The 19,878-nt window shown below is 41.0% G+C and overlaps 1 protein-coding gene across 1 annotated transcript in view; it reads left to right on the top strand.

The window, feature by feature from the left end:
* The first annotated feature begins 2,416 nt into the window (after positions 1-2,416).
* ANKRD12 (ankyrin repeat domain 12) overlaps positions 2,417-19,878 on the top strand; it is a 207,261-nt gene continuing 189,799 nt past the window's right edge. The window contains exon 1 of the mRNA XM_036735930.1: positions 2,417-2,772. The gene's annotated coding sequence lies outside the window, so the exon portion shown is untranslated. The remainder of the gene's footprint in view (positions 2,773-19,878) is intronic.

Genomic DNA, 19,878 nt, shown 5'->3' with positions numbered 1-19,878 from the left:
CACTATATATTAACTTCAACACTTACGAAATTTAAAGATAGCATAAATAAATTAAATCCACAGATATTCTGCACAACTTCATTTTTCATCTCAGTATGTCTAAACTATTTCTTTAAACCAGAAATATGAACAGGTAAATTTATTTTTTTTAGTTGATATAGGTACTCTGTGTGTGCATACAACACAGCCTAAACCAGTAGCAAAGAGATGGGAGCTTCAGGCTGTCAACTAAGATGTACAACCTGATTTTCTACTTTTGGTTTACACACTGGCAATTTTACAGCTCAACTAAAAAAATACCATCAAATTCTCTATAGTGTACTACTGCTGTGGAAATTATTATTGTAATCACAACAATAACAAAAGTGATAAACAAATCTACATTGAATTATCTCCCTTTGATCATGATTTTTAATCCAATTCATCAAGCATTTATTACGTACTTAACAGCAGTGCTAGACAAACTTCTACATCCTGAAGACACTTAGACTAAGACTAACACAAAGGTAGCCCCTGTCCTCAAGGAATTTACATTCTATTGAGGGGATGAATCCTGTACACTCATCAGTAAATAACAAAGCTGTAAGGGGTGACAGCTCATTCTTAAGGTGTTGAGCAGTCTGAACTCTAACCGGGTCAGACTAGATTCAGAGGAACCTCCTGCCTTGAGGCCACAAGTGGCCTTTAAGGTCCTCCTGTGCAGCCCTTTGACTGAATCTAAACTTCACATTAGAAATCCCCTTAAAAGGATTTGTTAGGTAAAAGTTGCACTTAGAGGCCCGAATTTTAGCACCTACAGGGCCACATGTGGCCTCGAGGCCGGAAGTTTACCCACCCTTGGGCCACTAGATCATCAAAGCTCATCCTCCAAATTGCTATGAGGATGCTTACAGAAATGCTAAAGGAGGGTGGAAAATTAAACGCATTTCTCCTGTGCCACACATCTTGCAGTTTGGATTGGCATAGGGGAGACATGAGAAAATAGTTCTGCAAACCAGTACTTTCTATATCATCTATATTTGTGATGAATTTCATACCTACACAAATCCGATTATTCTCATCCTCATCAGTTTGACACTTATGTTATGTTCATTGGGAATACAAAGCATAAATTAGGGTCTGTGTCCTTTCCTTAATTTGAAAAAAAAAATGTTGCAAGGTTAGCACACACTAAGTGCCAGGAGTGGTACTACAATCAACAACAAAGGCAAGAGTAAGAGCCCGCTGACGGGGTCAAGCGGTGTATAAGGCCTTTACATCTCACTAAATGCTTTAAACTCACACTTAAACCACCAAATCGATGTGTTGACCTTGCTAGAGTAAGTTTTCCTCGACACATTCACCTCCGGGACAAATCTGAATGTGGCACCTATCTCGCTTCTAAATAACCCAAAGAGTGCATTTACAAAAGGTGTATTTAAATCGTCCTTCCCCAATCAGTAACAAAAGGTTACTTTGGGGGAACTGCGGTCTTCGAAGCCATCCTAATCGTTCAAACCCCACCCGACTCCACCGTGAGTACCCGTTCCTACATAATGGGGTTCCTGATCTCCCTTCTCTCCACCTCCTATTGGCCAAGGCACGGCGCAGGCGCATTTTCACATTACAAGCGAAGCAGGGCCGACAGTTCCCATTCTTTGGGAGCAAACGCTGCCTCCTCCGCCCCTCGGCACTAGCCTGGGCCAATTCATTCGGCAGTAAAGGCCAGCGCAGGCGCACTGCCGGGTGTGGAAATACTCACTGCGCAATCGGCCCCCACCTCACCCCTCCCACCCCAGCCTGAAGCCAGCCGACCGAAGGCCGAGCATTTAATAGTGCAGAAAGCCCGCATCTTCCCGACAGTCACTTAAGCAATTTTGCCCGGAGTTCGGGCACGCAACAAACACCCCCGCTAGAAATATAACATACACTTATACCCCGTAAAGAAGCTCGCCGCCGCTACTTCCAGAAGTTTCCAGTCGCAGCCGCAGCCACGGTCGCCACACAAAGCTAGAACGGAGGCCGTTGGCGCCGCAGCGTCAGCGGCGCCTGCGCTGCAGCCTCCTCCCTTTGATCGCCCCCTCCCACCTTGAGTAGAATGACAGGGGGAGGCAGGAGGAAGAGAGGGAGGGGGTGAGGAAAGCCGGGGGATGCCCCGGGGTGGACGGGGGAGGCACCACTCGCTTCCCCAGCGAGCAGCATAAGCACAAAGGGAAGGGTTAAAGCTCCGACCCCCGACCGGGGTTCCACACTTGGTATATCCCGACTCCCTCTCCTCCCCCGTCCCAGCCCCCCACGGCCAGTATAAGTTTCTCGTTATCTGCACAGATGAAGGGGAAGGGGATAAGAGAGTAGTGGAGGGGGAGGGAGAGCGGGGGCGGGGCAGCCGGGAGGCGGGGTTGTCACGCCGCGTGTCCCGTGCCTGCTGGTGAGTCACGTGCCAGAGCCGCAGCCAATCGCGGGGCCGGGCTGATCCTGGGAGCGAGGAGGCTGTGGTGAGGGACGGGCGAAGACAGGAGATGTTTTCAAATCCGACCCCGGCAGTGGTGTTAGTGGCGGTTGTGGCGGTGACGGCGACCGGGACAGCGGCGACGCTGAGCCTCCAGCTCCGGGGTTAAACCCCTCGGACACGGAACAAGAACCGGGATAGGGGTGGGTAAGGGGAGGGGGGGCGTGGCGGGGACGGAGAAGCAGAGGAGGAAGGAGGAGCTCGACTGCGAGCTATTTCCCCGGCGCCCGAGAGGAGACCCCGCAATCCTGCTTCACCGCTCGTCCCCCACTTCTCCCACACAGGTAAAGGACGCGCCCCCTTTCCCTCACCCATCTTTCCCAGCCGCGGCAGCGGGTCCATCCCAACCCTGGGCTGAGCGCGTCCTCCCCGGTGCGGGGATGGGGGCCGAGCTGAGGCGGTGGTGGGCAGGGCAGTGACAGGCAGACCGTTAACAGCCCTCCTGCTCCCGACTACACCCTGGCTTGCCTAGCCCTGATCTCCCTTTCCCCCCCGCCGATCTTTTCCCAACGCCCTCCACAAGCCACCGGCGGCGAAGGGCTGAGCAGCCTGCCCGTGTGTGAAGCCGCCCGGGCACTGGTGGCTGTCACTGTGCGGGCGCTAGGGGTGGGGGGCGGTGCTGGGAGGGTCCTGGACGGTGGGTGGGGAAGTGGACGGGGCAGGGGGCGGGGGGAGAGGGGCCGCGGGGTGGTGGCTGCTAGGCTGGGAGGGATTTCCTCCTGGCTCCCCGGTCCTCCTGTCTCGGGAGGTTTCCCGGTGCTGCTGCCTTCCGTAACATGGCGGGGGCTGGGGAGGGAGCGAGCGTGCTCGCGCGCGCGCCTCCGCGTGTGTGGGTGCGCGCGCGCCTGAGTGTGTGTATGCGTTTCTGCGGTTCCAAAGAGGGCGCCGCCTGTGGGTGCCAAGGCGTGAAGGGAGGCGCCCGGGCGCGCGCGCGCGCTCTCGCCCGTCGGTGTTTGTAGACAGCTTGGCGGGGGGCGGGAGGAGGGGGAGCAGTGGGGGCTTCGGCTTGTCAGTTCACCTGGTGTAGCTTCCGAAACGAGGTGGGAGGGGGAGAATTAGAGGTTGTAGAGAGAGGCAGTGAATGAAGAAAGAAGGGGAAATTACTGCTTCTCGCATGGATTTTTCGAGAGAACCATGGGCAGAGCGGCCACCTTGTTTTTAAGTGCCGGATACGTGTGTGGGCATTGTGCAATCGGTCCTTTTCAGTTGCTTTCCTTTTGTCCCTCTGTGCGGTGATCTTAAACACTCGCCTCCTGTCACGTTCTTAGATCTCATTTTGAGGGAGAATGTTGTGTGACTCATGCTAGAGGATCCCAGAGCGCTTTGCCGACCCAGACCGATGTACCGGGAAGCCACCAGAGCGCAGCTGACAGCTGGTTTAGTAACAACACTGCACAACTGTTTAAGACGGAAGTTGTGTGTCACCGTTGAAATCGTAGGGAAGATGTTTTAAGCTGTATAACTGGGATTGTGATTTTGCCAAGACGTTATGGTTAAATTGAGAACTCCGGCATAATGTACCCGAGGCTCTTTAGTGGTTCCAGGAGCTCCGGGATTTTCCATCTCATAATTACTCCGTGTAAGAGGTGCAGTTTTCTGGGTATTTTCAGTTTTAAATAGTGTAGTTTAAAAAATGGAGGGAGAGAGAAATCTGGGAAATAATTTTAATAAGTTGTGAACTTTGTGGACAACAAATATTTGGATACATTTTTAAGCATATAGGTCAGTGCAGGAGATCTTCCAGTTTCTTGAATCATCATGCAAAGGCTTTCCTAGAGATTAGCTCAGCACTGGCAGAACATATGCTTTCTTGGCGCCAACTAGCTTAAAAACAAAATGAGATAGGGAAAAGGGTGTAGTAGTTCTGTTCCTAAGTGGTTGTTGTTGGTGGTGTTTTAATGCTCATTTAGAGCATTTTAAATATTATAGTTGACACAAGAACTAATTGGACTTTTAAAGTCTGCACAATTACTATTAAAAGGCTTATCTTGAGAACAGATCAGATGTAAATATGGCATTAAGAAGAAGAACATACGGTCTTCCTAGAAGAGAAATTAGAACAAGAAGTAACATACCTTTAAAACACTACTTAGCCCATCATAGATTGTCTTTTGGGTGCTTTTGATAGAAGCAGCAAAGTTGTTGAAGAGGGATAAGTATTGTGGGAAGTAAGAAAAAAAGAGTTTATAGCACAGTATGAAACTATGGGGGAATGAAGTAAAGAATAAAAAATTCACATGGGGCTTCGTCTCTGATATTAAGTTCATAACATCAGAAGAAAAAAGCTTATGTTTGAATTGGGAGTCAGTGTGAGAATTTTAAAGAAGGGATTTTGATCTCTATAACAAAGATGATTCCACTGCTTTCTTTTTCTAAAAATATTACTGAAAAAGTTACTTTTTTATTGTTTCTCTGAAGCAGGTTTGATAGGTGGTAGCTGGTGGAAACGTGATGAACATTTTATTTTCAGCGCATTTTTTAATTCTAAGGGATGAGAAGAAACAATTATGGAAAAGAGGCTCTTTTTAAAAAAGTCTTATGCCTTTTGTGTTTATATTATATCACAGTCATTTCTGGAATTCTTAAAAGCCCCCCACCCTTGAACTTTTTCTCATAATAAAGAAAAAAAAATACCAGCCACCTGCATTTGATAGTCTATGTGCCACAGTGAAAGAAGTGCTGAAGGGGTCGAGAGTGGAAAAAGTTTCAGAAGCCTCTTATAACATTCTGCCCTAGTAGTGCCTAGCCTTTTTGCCCTGAGGAGGGAGGTATGTTTCATTATCTGTCCTCTGGGATCTTAATTAGTTTTTCAGTTACTCAGTTTAGCTTCCTGTTAGTTATTTTTCCATTTATGTTGTTGTGGTTATTGTGTATATTGTTCTTTTGGTTCTACTCATTTCATTTTTTTGTACAAATTTTATACATGTTTCGTTGAATTCATCTTTGAATGCTTTCACTGAAGCCTTTTTGACTGCACAATATTCCATTAAATTCATATTACACAAGGCTTGTTCTTTTTAAACTAATATGCAGGAATGTTTTTTAATTATTCTTGCCTTTTGAGTTTTATTTCTGCCAAGTAGACTATATAGCTTCTTAGTGAGCTTGACCTTTCTCATAGTAGTCCATTAAAAGCCTGTGCCACCTCTGCTGCTTTTGACTTTTGCGTACTTAGTCAAGTCATTTAACCTCTCTCCACCTGTTTCCTCATTTCTAAAATGAGTGGGTTAGACTATATGCTTTCAGTCTTCTGAATAAGATTTTCTGTATGCGAAACTTTGGGGGTGGGAGGAGGCAGAGGGGTAGGTCCAGATCTGTGATTTCATTAGTGGAGGGAGTTCTCATAGTATGTGCTCCTAGTATGGAAGCTTCTGCCACATCACTAATGCAAATTGGCCAATCATTTGCAATTTATAGTTTGAGTTGACTTGGGTACTTAGAATTTTAGAATTTGGTTTGGTCACAGCTGGTGTGCATAAGAGGCAGGATTTGAATCCATGTCTCCCTGACACCAGTGCTAGTACTCTGTTCGCTGCTCCATGTTATCTTGTGTAAAGCTTCCCTGGCCTAGAGTGAGCTAGAACACTCTTCTTTAGGGAAAATGTATTAGCATTTTCTATAAACTTTCATAGTTTAACCTATGGATTTTCTGTTACAGTACTTGCAGTTGATTGAACATAGCTTCTAATTGGTAAATCATCTACTCACAACATGGGTACAATCTTCATACTTTCCTAGGTAGTGTTTTTATTTTTCTTTAAATGAGAATAAGTGGAAGACAATTGAAGTACTTTGTGGATTTCCTGGAAGTATTCTTAAAGTAAGTAAGGAGAGTGGCTTATTTAGTGGAATATAAAAGGTACTTTTGTGAAGTTGTTTGGTTTTTTTTTTCGTAGGGAAGGCATTGCCAGTATCTGTTTTGAAATGTCCACTAGGGATAGATCCATGGAAAAGCTTCTACAGCCTTCTAGGATCCTTGAATTATTTGGTTTTAAGCTTCTGGAGTCCAGGAACTGTATTTGTATTTTTTAAATTTTGTATCTCCAGTGCCTAGGTCAGTACCTTCAATATAATAAGTGTTTGATGAATTGAAAATAAATTAATGATGAGTACAGTACAGTATTACAAGTTTCTGAGATAGCAATTTTCCAATACATTTTATTTTGAAGATTAGGAAAACAAGTTTTAAGTTGGATTTAAAATGCTTGTTGAAGGGCTTTATTTTTAAAATTTAAAAATTTAAAATTTTTTTTAAAATTTAAAAATCCCTTCTTTTCTCCACCATCCCTCCTCTCCCCCCCACCAACTACCATACTGGTTTGTGAATTACCTATTCCCCTTTCTTCCAGTTACCACTATTGGGGTGGGGGTGGGGGTGGGGGTGGAGACTTTTACCAGAATTAACAGGATAATTGGCATAACTTTTGATAAGCTGCCAGTAAGGAGATAACTGCTTGGAATCTTCCTTGACTCTTCCCTTTCCCTTAACATTCATATCCAGTAAATTGACAAGTCTTATCAAACCTTCTTCTCCAATGTTTCTTCCTTCACACAGCCTCTGCCTTATTTGAGATTGGTCTCCCCAACTTGTCCTCCCATCCAGCCTCCATAAAGCCACCAAACTGATATTCTCAAAACATAGGCCTAACCATGAAAAAATATATAAGCCCGAGCCTAGCATATAAAGCCCTCCACAATCTGGTGGCCTCCTATCTTTCCAGGATTAATTCATATTTCTGTCTTTCACAAACACCCCAGTGCAGTTAAATTTGTTCCCACCTTTCTGATTACATGACATTCTATCTTCTGCCTCTGGGTCTTTGCCCAAGTGGCTCTGTGTCAGGAATGCAGTGCCCCCTCAGCTCTGCCTTAGAGAATCCCTAACTTCTAAAACAGATCAGGTTCCCCTTTCCTGATTCCTTAGTCAACAATTTCTCTTGAAATTACTTTGTACCACTTTGTATATGCTTTGTATTTACTTATCTCTGTATATCTTATATCTCTCCACCCCTCTACCCTCCAAGTACAATATAAACTTCTTCAAAGCAGGGTATAGTTTTGGTTTTGCTTTTTATCCTCAGCATTTGGCCCAATAACTTGTGTATACTGGGTGTTTAATAAATGTTCTGTTATCGAACTAATTATTATAATTAGCATAACAAAAATTATTCATTCCAGGATTAATGTTGTAAATATTAGTATTTCAAAAGACCATTCTTTGAAATAATTTATTTTTCAGAAGTGGGTTCGTGGTCCAAGGGCCCCTGAAAAAGATTATTTAGGAGTAATCAAAATGCCTGGTGCTAGAAATAGGGAGTTTGAGGAGGTTAGAGTTAAGGGAAAACAAAGTCTAAGTTTAGATTCTCATTCTTAAAGTTTATGAAAGTCTCAAAAATTATCTCCAAACACTGAAATCTTCCAAATTGAGGAAGCAGAAAGGAGAGAATAAACATTTAATAAGCACCTAGTATTTGCCAGATACTGTCTTTTACAAATATCTCATTTATATGTCATAACAGCCTTCTGAGGTAGGTGCTATCTTTATCTCCATTTTACAGTTGAGCACACTGGGGCCAACAGAGGTTAAGTGAGCTTAGTAAGCCTCTGAAGCCTGTCTTCCTAATTCTAGGCCCAGTGTTCGATATGCACCCACTGCACCATCTAGGTGCCTCTGAGATAGAAGAGCTGAAAGTTCATGGGATCTTCCATTTAGAGCTGTAAAAGAAACCTTAGAAGTCATCTAGTTCAACCCTTCTGTTTTACAAATAAAGCAACTGAAGTTTACAGAAGCTAAAGTGATTTATAAAAGTTTGCTAGTAAGTGCTGGGATTTGAACCTAGGTCCTGACTCCATATACAGTGTTCTTTTAAATTGTACCAAGTTGTTTCTCTTCAAGTTGTATGTTATTAAGCATTTCCTTGTTTTTGATAACTTCTGTTAGACTAGAAGGAAAATATTTTTTGTGTGCCTCTCGACAGATCCTTTGGCATTTTGGTCAATACTGATTCAAAGCAGTAAGGAGTTTCAACATATTAATGTCACACATCTGGCTGTCAGTTTTTATTTGTACTAGAAGTTTGGGGAAAGCTTTTGGATATACTGCATATACTTTGTAAACCTGTTGGTGATGTGGGGAATGAGGATGGGGAGGAGAGGTATGTGTGGAGCTTTCTATTTAGAGAATACCTGCAGTTTTTTCAGATTTCAAAATTTTATTGATCCTGGTTTTGGCTGCTATTTGGCTTGTATTTGGAAAAGAGAGAACCTTAGGTGGCTTCCTCCATTTCCTGAGAATAGCTGTGGTTACTTAAGATTATCAACTGATCTGATTAAATGTTACCACGAATTAAGTACTGAGGCTAAAACCTTCCCAAGGGTAACAGGATGGGACATGCATACTTGTGTAATATTCATTATTTCATCTTCCTTCCAAAACAAATGTTCATATAATTTGCTTTACATTCTATAAATTATCTTCTTGATGAGAATTTGAATTAGTAGGGTAGAAGTATACTTTAAGAACATTCTTAAATTTAATGATTAATAGTAAGAGCTCATATTATGTGCTATTTTTCTTTTTGCAAAATTCTTTGCAAACAAGTCTTGTTTTACAGATGAGAAAACATATTCAAAGAAGTTATGACTTGCCCAAGGTCATGCAGGGCTTAACTCCAGGTCTTTGACTCCAACTTGCCTGTTCTTTCTTTTTGGCTTTTTGTTTGTTTGGCAGGGCAGTTGAGGTTAAGTGACTTGCACAAGGTCACACAGCTAGTAAGTGTGTCAGGTGTTTGAGGCCGGATTTGAACTCAGGTCCTCCTGACTCCAGGGCTGGTGCTCTACGCACCGCACCACCTAGCTGACCCTTTCCTGTTTTTTTCTACCATAGTGTTATCTCTCAAATAATGACTGTAAAACTGTAAGCATTTGAGTCCTTATAAAAGACCTCTTTCCGAAATTGTGGCTAATATACCTGTTTTAGAGAGAATATTAAGCTGTCTGAAGTATTTTTCACACTTTTGTAAATGAAGAGGATAACCATTTATAGGAAATTTAATATAGAGTAAATATTTATAGATATTTATAGCACGTGCAGTGCTTTTGTACCAACTTCATGAAGTAGGTAGTACAAATATAATCCCATTTTACAGATGAGGGAACTGAGGCATGGAGTGGTTAAATGACTTGATATTTAACTTGTACAGTACTAATAAGTGTACATGCCTGGATTTGGAATCAGGTACTCTGATTCCAAATCCAGAGTTCTTTGCATTAAGGCAGGCAGCTTCAAGTATATTAGAGGCATAGTTCCTACTCTATAAGGTTGTGTCCCTCAGCCATGCCACCATTCCAAGGAAAATTAAGTTACACTAAATAGTAATATGATCAAGTGTTCCTAGTGGAACATTGTAATCAAGGCATCTGGATTCAAATCCAGACATGTACACTTACTAGTTTTATACAAGTTAAATATCAAGTCTTTTAACCATTCTGTGCCTTGGTTTCCTCATCTGTAAAATAGGTATTATACCATAATATTTGTACTGCCTCCCTCAGCCAGTTGTTAGAAAAGCCTTAAAATATATTTATTTATATAAAAATGTTTATTACATATTTCATGCAATGGAAATATCCTGCTTAAATAGTTAAAACTGCTTTCGAAGTAACTGGAAATGAGAATAATATTCTCAAGTAAAAGGCATTATTTTTTGTTTTGTTTTGTTTTAATTTTTAATTAAGGTGATTCCAGCCCGTTGATGTTTTTTTCATAAGGCACTCACAAATAGTGATTCTTCTATCATCAGAAATTCATTATCACTGTTGCATAGGTTTCTTCTTTTATAGACACTTATAAATGCGAACACCAAGCTACAGCTGAACACAACCCTTTCTGTTTGCTCTCTCACTTTGAAAGTAAACATAACTGGCTCTCAGCAAAACTGTGAAGTCTCTGGTTTCCTCCATTCATACTTTCCTTGACCTTTGTCCTCCCTCCACTGGTGGCTGTTCCGCCCCTGTTAAGTGAGACTTTGGACCTTATAAAATATTACCATATATTTTTCATGCTGTGGTCCTTCATCTCTTCTTCCTTTTATAGCCAGATTCCTAGGAAAAGCTCTCCACTGTGTGTTGCCTCTACTTCCTCTCCTCTGCTGTATTTCTCAACCATTTGCATACTGGTTTCTCACCTCATCATTCAACTGAAACAGCTCCCTCCAAAGTTATAGACTCTCTTGCTGGATATTTTTTCTTCTCTGGTATCATGACATCATTGTCTTTTGGTTCTCCTCCTACCTGTCTTTTCCTCTCATGGTCCTTTGCTAGATCATCATACATATTTCCTACCACCTGTCTCTGTGCCATTCAAAGGCTGGGAGCTCTCCTCTCCTTTGTCTCACTACAGTCTCTCACTTGGTGATCTTATCAGCTATCTTGGATTTAATTATCATCCCTATCCAGGTTACCCAGGTTTATAACCTTAGAGTCTTCTTCAACTTCTCACTCTCATTCATTCCACATATTCAGTCAGTTGTCAGATTTTGCTGTGTAGCACATTTTCTAGAACTACTTTCCCAACTCCCATTTCCCTGGATGGATAGGTACCCAGAGGATGGTTACTTCTCCCGTTAGAGTTCCAAGGGTCCTTGAGGAGCTAAGGGGTGGTTTTCTAATTCTACAGGTACAAGCCTTCACCAGCATGCTTCTCCTTTTGATTATCTGTTGATATCAATTGGCTAGCCAGACTTAACTAGCTTTTTTAAAGGGTATTTTATTAGGTGCTTAATAAATGCTTTATTGACAGACTGAAGATAGTATAGTAAGAAGCGTTGCTATAACGCATCCCCTCAAAAGTCTGTAGTGCTAGCTCTCTCAAGAATATACAGTCCTGGGAAATTGGGTTCTAGATTAGAGCACATGTGGTAAGAAGAGGAAGCCACAGCTCTTAGAAGTCCTTTTGCTAGAGGCCTTGAGATGTTCTGTTAGTGATGAATTAGCTTCCTGTTGGCCCCCTTTGTCGGGTCCTGGAGCTTCTGGATAGCTGTTTATTTAGTTTGTTCTCTCCCAATGCACACACTACCTCCAGGTGCTGCTGTCCCCAGAGATGCCATCAGAGTGCCAATGAGAAGTCCAAATTATCTGACCCTCCAAAATTCACAAAGTTGGGGGGGGGGAACGGTTGGAGAGACAGAGGCTCTACTCCTTCCCTCTCCCCCCAAGTAATTCCTTCTCAGGGGTTTGACTGGAACTTCTCCACTCTAAATTGTTAGACACGAAACATATATGTATATAAATATTATATGTTATGTATAAGTATTATGTCTAAATTGGCTTGTAACTTATAGAAGACCCATAGAATATACATTAGTGTAATGCTTTTGATTGAGTTGAGCTTTTTTTTTCACCTGACAAAGATACCAGAGTGTAGAATCTTATTAGTTTAAGTGGAGTGGCATGATTGACTCAATTACCACCCTCCTCTTTTATAGTTTCTTCTATTTCCACAACATATATCCCCTTCTTTCCACTCAAAAGATTCTGCTTTAGACTATTGTAATATCCTCCTAGTTGTTCTCCTTGCCTTTCTTCTCCATTCCATCTTCCACACAGTTGCCAAAGTCATATTCCTCAAATTGATGTCTGACCATGTCATTTTCTCTGCTCAGTAAACTCTAATGGTTTCCTCTTACTTCTAGTATGCTTCTACTATACCCCCCGTTGGCTGTTAAAGCCCATCATAACCAGGTTTCGTTGTGTATTCTTTGGCTTTATTATGGGTTACTTCCATTCTCGTACTTTGACATGTAGGCAAATTAGTCTTCTTGCTCCGTCTCCTTTGCACAGGCTTCCCAGCACCTGGCATTCCTTCGTCATTTCTACCTCTTTAAATCCCTAGTTTCTTTCAAAGTCCAGAGCAAGTGTTACCTTTTACATGAGACCCTTTTTGATCTCCTAGCTGATAGTACCTCTCTCCCATTATTTTTTAATTTATATATATGTTTATATATCTACATATTGCTTCCCCCAAGTAATAAGTTCTTTGAAGTTAGGGACTGTTTTATTTTTATACTATACTATACTGTACTATACTATACACAGTGCCTGGCATCTAATAGGAGCCTAATGAATGGTGATTGATTGATAATTAGTTATTCTTGTTAGTAAACTGATCTGAGTAATGTTAATGTCTTTATCACCTTTACTAGATATTTGGTTGAAAAGCTTTATTTCTCATCAAAAGAATTTTCCTATATCAGCAGTCACTTGGGGAGGTAATTTCAGGAAGAGGACTCTCCCTAATCCAATAAAATCATAGTATCTTTGAACTGTTCTGATTCCTACTAGATGTGTGTGCCCTGTTTCCTATGGGAAGGACAAGCTGCAAAGCTACTAGGAATCTATTTCTGCAGGTACTGGGGGGTGAAGGAACCTTTAATGTTATCACAAATTTTTTTCTAGTCCCCAAGACTTGGAACCAGCTGTTTATTAAACATAATTTCTTCCTTTTGAGCCTCTCCTTGGCCACCTACCTTTCTGTATTTTCTCTGTCTAGACATGCTAGGGCCCCTCCCTCTGTTCTGAGAGTCTTAGATGCCTGTACTTCAGAGCCCTTTTGCTCTAACTTGCTAATACTTTGGGCATGTATCTTCCCGTACCTCAACTTCAGCTTGGTAATCATGCAGTTACTTTCCATGCAGGCTAGATACATAATCTCAGGCCAGGCTCCTCAGTTCCTAGCTTTCTTTCATTTAGCATACTTGATATAGGAGCAGATAACAGCTGAATATACTATTTAAGGATCATTCAGGTGGTGGTTATGGTGAGGTCAGGAGAGCAGGGACGGAAGTGTAGGGATCCTTGGTTATGGGAAACCATGACTATTGGAATAAAATTTAGACCATTCTACAGCTTTTGATGTAGTTAACCATCTCCATCTCCCTGAAACACTCTTCCTTTCCTTGGCTAGCAGGACATTGCTCCTTCCTAGTGTCTACCCTATCTGATTGATTTGTGCTGGATCATTATTTGTTTCCTACTCCCTTGTAACAACAATGCTACTAGCAGCTGCTGTGGAGGTGTTAAGACCAACAACACCAGCAAACAGGAGGGCTGCTAACACAGGTTCTTTGATTTGCTTTTCTAAGGAAAGCAACTTTAAGGGGTTTACAGTCTCATTTTAATTAAACATACATATATCATTCACTTAGTTCAGGGGGAAAAGTCAGCACCCTGAACTTCAGAGAAAACACAAACAGAAATTACAAGTAGAAATTATATAAACAGAGCAAATAACACAAATCAGCAGACAGGGCTTCTGTCTGTCCATAGCAATACATACATAATTACCAAAGAGAGAGAGAAGCACCAACATCTAGGTTTTCAAAGAGGGGGTGGGGGGTGGGCTCTTAATGGCTACCCAGAGTCTCATCTGGCCAAATCACATGAACACTCTTCCAGTGAGTGAGCCCCCAAAGCAAAATGCTAACCTCAAAATATATGTACACTTCTTCAGGGTCAGCTCACAGAGGGTGTCACACAGACTCATGTGACTTAAGCAGGTCATCAAAGACTCTTGATTCAGTCAGAGGCGCTTGATTCAAACAAAGGCAAAAAGCAGTGAAAAGTCTCACTTTACTTGCCATTACACCCCTTTACATAGGTTTCCTCAAAGTGTTTAGTTCAGAGGCATATATGCTCTCTCCCATAGTGAAATCATCCACTTCTTTGTATATAGTTGTCATTTCCATGTAGATGACTTCAAAATATATATGTCAAGTTCTCATGTTCTTCTACAGGGATCCTTTCCCAAATCTTTCTTAATTGCAGTACCTTTCCTTTGTTGATTATTTCCTATTTATCCTTTATACAGCTTGTTTTACATAATAGTTTACATATTGTCTCCCCTATTAGATTGTGAGCTCCTTAAGGTCAAGGACTATCATTTCCCTTTCTTTGTATCTTAGCACAGGGCCTGGCACATAGTAGTTGTTTAATAAACGCTTGTCAGACTACTATCTCCAACTCCACTTCTGTATCTCTGCTCAGCTATCTGGCTGACATCTCACTTATATGTCTAAAATTTAAGTCATCATGTTCCCTGTCCCTTTACCAAACTTCATAGTTTTCTGAATGAGACCACCATCGTAATCACCTTAAGTTAATAACCTTGGAATCATCTTTGACTCTTCCCCCTCCCTCATGGATCAGGTCCAGTCAGTTGTCAAGTCCTGATAATTTTATTTGCACAACATCACTAACATCTGTTACCTTGTCTTCACACACATTGCCACTGCTTATAGTTCAGCTTTTCTTTGCCATTCAATTAGGCTATTTTAATTAGCTTATTTCTTTCTTCCTAGGGCATTGGTCTGTCCCATTGCTTTTAAGATAAAATACAAACTTCTTACCCTGGCATTTAAAGCCTCTTATAATCTGGCTCCAGACTAACGTTTCCAGCCTTATTTCTCAGTATTCTTTTTTCATCTTTCTATGCTATTACTCTGGGGCCTTAGCTGTTCCCCAAACTCAGTGTGCTATTTCCTGCCTCTCCATGCAGATGGCTCCCATGTCTACATATCCAGTCTTCATCTATGTCCTGAGCCCCAGTTCTACTTCTCCAGTTACCTCTGGGCCATCTCTACTTGGATGACCCATAGACATCTCAAACTCATCACATCCAAAATGGAATTCATTAACTTTGTTCCTAATCTTATCCCTCTCCCTAACCTCCCTAGTTCTATGAAATGCACTATGTTCCTAAGCAGGCACCCAGATTTGTAACCTAGAAGTCATCCTCAGCTTTTTAGCTCTCCCTCTCCTCCGATAGCCAGTGAGTTGCTAAATCTTTTTGATTCCCTGTCTTCAGTATTTTTCTCAACTGACCCTTCTCTCCACTCCTGCCATGACCACTTAAGGTCAGGCTCTCAACACTTCTTATCTGGAATGTTTCAGTAGCCTCCTAATTAATCTCCCCCAAATCCATTCTCTCCCAATAAAGCTACCAAATTTAGTGGCTCCTCATTACATTTAGAATAATACAAAAATCAACTGCTCAGCATTCAAAGCCTTTCACAATCTAGTGCCAGCCTAACTTTAAAAACTTTTAAAAATTGTTTTCATTTAACAAGTTTTCTCTCCCATCCACCCCAAAGAAGTTTGTATTTTATCTTAAAGCAAAGACCTTTTCGACAAACATTTAAATCAAGCAAAACAAATTCCTACATCGATCATGGCCACATCTCATTCAACATCTTGCAATTATCAACCTCTCTGTTAGGTGGTGAGTAGCATTCCTCATTATTGGGCCCTTGGAATCTTAATTGGTCATTGTGTTGATTAAATAAGTTAATATTTGTAAAGTGCTTATTAGCATAGTGCCTGGTACACAGTAGGTGTTATATAAATGCTTATTCCCTTCCTTTCCTCCATTGATTAGAATTCTTAACTTATTTAAAGTTGACTTTAAAATATTATAAAAGTTGTTCTCCTGATTCTGCTAACTTTGTTTTGTATCAGCTTATACAGGTCTTTCTAGGTTTTGCTGAATCTGTCCCTTTCCTCATTTCTTGGAGCACAGTCTTATTCAGTTATACTTATATACCATAATTTGATGAGCATTCTCTTAGTTTGCATCCTCCCCAACCCACCCATAGAAGGGATCCCTAAGGGCACGTTGAACTGTCTCTCTTCTTTTGTATCCTCTTTGCCTAGCCCAGTTCCTGGCATGTAGATGCTCAATAAATGTTTATTGATTGATTGATTCACACAAGCCATCCCTCATGTCTGAAATTCACTCCTTGCTTATCTCAGGCTTTTGTCTCTTTCTCAAAGGCTCACTTCCTTCCTCCATGAAGTCTTTAATTATTCCCTCTCTTTCACCACCCCCAACAAATAATCAGAGTAAAAGCAATAGCTAGCATTTATACAGGGCTTACTATGTGCCAAACACTGTGCTAAGTAATATACAAATATTATCTCAGTTGATCATTACAACCCTGGAAGATAAGTGCTTATTTCCATTTTAAAGCTGAGGAAACTGAGGCAAATAAGCTAAGTGACTAGCTCAGGGCAACATAGTTAATGTGTGTCTGAATTTATATTTGAACTCATGGCATAGATTTGAACTCATTGACATGGATTCGAGGCTGACTTATAACAACACCTAGCTATGTGACCCTGTCTAGTCATGTTAACCTTACAGTGCTCTAGGCTAGGTAACTCCCTGTGACTCTTGAGTTACAGAGAATATGCCAGTCTGTTTTGGTAGAGGGAGATTCGTCACCTGGGAGTGTTTTATGCCAATAAAATCACAGGTTCAGTCTTTATCCTTATTGATTGTGTAGCTTTTATTTGATCATGTACTCAACCTTAATAGTTTTATGCTCATGTGGAGTCATATACTCAAGGCACAGTGCTTTTGGCCAGGTAACTCCCTATGACTCTTGTGCCATTCTGTTTTGGTAGAGGGAGAATCCTCACTTGGGAGTTTTATATACCACTAAAATCACAGGTTCAGTCTTTATCCATCTTACTCTCCATATTGATTGTGTAGTTTTTATTTAATCATGTACTCAGTCTTTAATAGTTTTATGCTCATGTTGCATCATTTGCTCAAAGCATTAATTAGAGGGAATATTGATGAAAATTCTTTAATTAGCAAGTACCTTGATTAGAAAAGGAATAAAGAAATCCCAGTGTCTTTCAAATGAGACTACACTTAATTATGGAGAAAACTTCCGTCCTTTAACAGAAATTTCCAAGAACAATCTCCTGTGTAAGAAACTGCAAGGATAGAAGATAGGCTCCTTGAGAACAAGGATTATTTCTGTTTATAAACTTGTATCCCCAGTGCCTGGTATATAGGTACTTAATACTTGTTGCTTGATTGCCTGCTTACTAGATTGGCCTGGCTATCAGTGTGGTAGAATATTGAGAACTAATGTTAATGGAAGGCCTTGATTGTTAAGGTTAGCTTAGTATGTGGTATATTACTAAAAATAGCACTGGTCTGTCCTTGCCCATTGTAGCTGCTTAATAAATGTTGAATTCAGTAGTGACAATAGAAAGTTATGGATATTCTCAGGGTGAATTATATAATGAAAACGGTCTTTGAGGAAGAATATTCTATAAGTTGTTTGAAGAGTGGATTAGTACAGGAAGAACTAGGTGGCTAGTCTTTTAATAGAAAATTGGCATTTTGAGAACCTGAAGCAGGGTGGTACGTGGGGAAAGAGAAGAGAAATTGTGAGATTTTTAATGCTCTACAATGGGAGAAATGATTCTAGGGTCAAAAATAGTGTAAAGTTAAATCGATTAACTAAAGGGTAGAGATATTGAATTATGTTAATTCTACCTACATAATATACTTTAGTAGAGTAAAATGTTTATTTAAAGACTCTCATCTTAAAAGGTACCTCCCATGGGTATGTCAAAATTATATTAGGCAAGGAATAAGACAGATAAATATGTTTGATATAGATGTTCACCACTGTTATGAAGGTGATATGGTACATATTTCAAGTTGATGAAGGCATGTGCTTGGTGAGGTTCTTCAGATTCTCCTCTTTGTAAATGAAGTTCTGCGGGTTTCGTCAAGCCCTAGAATATTTGGGCGCCTTCTGGATGAAATCCATAACCGGTCAAAGGAGTTTGGTCTAACATCTACTCAGAAAGACCAGCTGGATGACCTCACAAATTGACAAGGTGACAAAAGATGAAAAAAGCAATTTTTAATCTGCTCATCATTCATATATAATTGTGGGGTTTCCCCAAGGCTCTGTCATAGGCTGCTTTATCTTTTTTCTCTATACTCTTGTTGGGTAACTTTGTGCATTCCTGTGGGTTTAATTATTATCTCTATGCAGATGACTCCCAGATCTCTGTATCTCTGGTGTTAATCTGTCCTCTGAGCATCAGTCCTTCATCACTGTCTATTGGACATTTTAAACTGAACATTTTCAGAGAAATGTTAAGCTCAACATAGCCAAAACAGAACTCACTATCTTTTTCCCAAAACCTACCCCTCTTCCAAACTTACCTATTTCTGCCTAAGGCACCATTCTTCCAGTCTCCCAGGTTTGTAACCTTGGAGTTATCTTTGACTTTTTATTCTTCCTCAACCCCACATATCCAATCAGTTACTACATTTTGTTGTTTCTACTCCTGGATGTTTCTCTCATCTGACTCTTCTGCTCACACAGCTGCTATCTTAGGTCAAGACTTTATCATCTCTTACCTGTACTATTTCATTGTACTCCTAATTGGTCTCCTTGACTCAAGTTTCTTCATCCCCCACACAGCAGAGAAAATAATTGTCCTGAAGCACAGAACTATGTGACTCCCCAACTCAGTAAACTCCAATGGTTCACTTTTGCCTCTGTATTCAAATATGAGCTCTTTTTGCTTTCAGAGCCATTAAGAATCAGGTTCCAATTTTTTTCAAGGGCAATTGGGGTTAAGTGACTTGCCCAGGGTCACACAGCCAGTAAGTGTCTGGGGCCAAATTTGAGCTCAGGTCCTCCTGACTCCTGGACTCTATCCATTGTGCCACCTAACTGCCTTCTTCCCTCAATCTCTCTTAACAGACTTATTTACACATTATTCCCTTTTTTACCCTATATAGTCCAGCAATACTGTCCAATTTTCTGTTCCTGACCGAGGACACTCCATCTCCCATCATTGTGCCTTCTCATTGGCCAATCTGACAGCTCTGGAAATGAACTTTCTCCTTATCTGCATCTCATAAAATCCCCCTCTTCCTTTCAAGATTCAGCTCAAGCAGCCCGCTGTGTTGTAAACCTTTCTTTACCTCTCCTCATTCCCATGCTTTACTCTCCCTGATTAACTTGTATTTATTTTATCTTTATGTATATGTATGTTTCTGTTGTCTCTCCTAATAAAATATAAACTCCTTGAGATCAAAGTTGTTTAATTTTTTATTTTTTTTATATCCCTAGAGCCTGGCACAAAGTAAGTGCTTAATAAATGTTTATTGATTGTTGCACTTTATTTCAGCACCCATTAAGAGTAGGTAATACAAGTAGCAGAATTCCATTTTCACAGTGAGTACACTGAAGCAGAGAAAAATGAAGGGATTTGCCCAGTATCACACTGCCAGTGTTGTCACTGAGATGCCAAGCCAGGTGCGCTGGGTGGAGAGGGGAGGGCATTCGTCATCCTCTAGGTGACTGTAGGTTCAGTATTTGTTCCAATTTATCATGTGGCCTAACTGGGTCATCATTTTCTCATCTGTAAAATGAGTTTGGAATATATAATCCGTAAGGTTTCTTTTAGCTTTAAACTTTTCGAAGGCAGGACACATAGTGCAGAAAGAACTGCCTCAGAGTCAAGAAGACCTGGACTCAAATTCTGCCCCTAATACATACTGTCTTTGT

This window comes from Trichosurus vulpecula, chromosome 1 (genome assembly GCF_011100635.1).
Source record: "Trichosurus vulpecula isolate mTriVul1 chromosome 1, mTriVul1.pri, whole genome shotgun sequence".
Lineage (NCBI taxonomy): Eukaryota > Metazoa > Chordata > Mammalia > Diprotodontia > Phalangeridae > Trichosurus > Trichosurus vulpecula.
This window is presented reverse-complemented; position numbering and strand designations above follow the sequence as displayed.